Source organism: Sitophilus oryzae, unplaced genomic scaffold (genome assembly GCF_002938485.1).
Source record: "Sitophilus oryzae breed Bouriz unplaced genomic scaffold, Soryzae_2.0 scaffold_221_pilon_pilon, whole genome shotgun sequence".
In the NCBI taxonomy this organism is placed as follows: domain Eukaryota; kingdom Metazoa; phylum Arthropoda; class Insecta; order Coleoptera; family Curculionidae; genus Sitophilus; species Sitophilus oryzae.
The window spans coordinates 5105-6256 of NW_022146776.1; positions in this window are offsets into that span (position 1 = coordinate 5105).

The following is a 1152-nucleotide window of genomic DNA, read 5'->3' on the forward strand; positions in this document are numbered from 1 at the left end:
AAGGACAGAAAATCGAGTCGAATGTTCAAGACATAGGTTCATCCTTGTTTAGTCAAACCTCCTACAAACCAAGGATAGACTTATGTAGGAAATGCATTGAAATTCTATAGCCATCCTTCAATATCGGGACAGGAATTTAAGCGGTACCCTCCGTATACTTTATTTTAAACGTCTTTGGTTCAGGCACTCGATTTAAAGAATATCAGTAACTTTTTTGACAGAGGGATTTTATATTTGACATGTTGGTAAAAAATAACGGTCAAAATTCAAAGTTTTTCATTTTATAGACTATAGTATAGATTTTTCAAAGAGTTCTAGAAATAGATTGGCAAGCCTATTGATGTTTGAGTAAAATTGCTAATTTCCGGATTCCATAAATCACTGGATTTATCCAGAAATATTGGATTATATTAACCTTGAATATATAAGAGCTTCAGTTTTTGATGAAAGCTATTAATAGTTGTATCGAAAAAAACATATTTTTTTTCAATATTCTGGATATAGAGGGCAATCAAAAAAAATATTTGGCCTGCTTTTCTATAAACAGGACGTGGAAAAAGCTGTTCGCTGGTCATTTTGAATAATTCTTTTGACGTGACCACATATGATGTCTCTTGCCAACATTTTATATGCGTTTTATGTTGGGTATATATACATATACCTGTAAAATGAACTAGCCACTGCCAAAATAACCGATTAAAAGAAAGCTTTCCGGCTCATTATATACACATCCTCAAACAAATAAACCGTTGACGCAAAGTAGAGAAAATCAAGAAAAATGTTCTGGCAATGATTCAAAATGTTACGGAAAGGTCATTGTCAATTGTTCACCTTCTTTTATCCAACAAAAATGCATGTTTTCTGTACAGGGTGTCCTAATATTCCGTGGACATAGAACTACTACATATTTTCTGGAATCAAAATAATAATTCCTACCCAAAACTTAACTGAAATAAAATTTACCAAGCTTAGAGGGAGAACAATACACCCTGTATATTAACCTTTACTTTATCTTATTTATATAAATGTTGTTCTCTTTTGTTATAGGAGGCCGGATTAAAATCAAAAGTAGCTTTATTCAACAATCTTTCTGACAATCACACCAAAAAGCAAGCGGTGAACCCCTTCTCGAACGGCAACACTGTAGCTAGC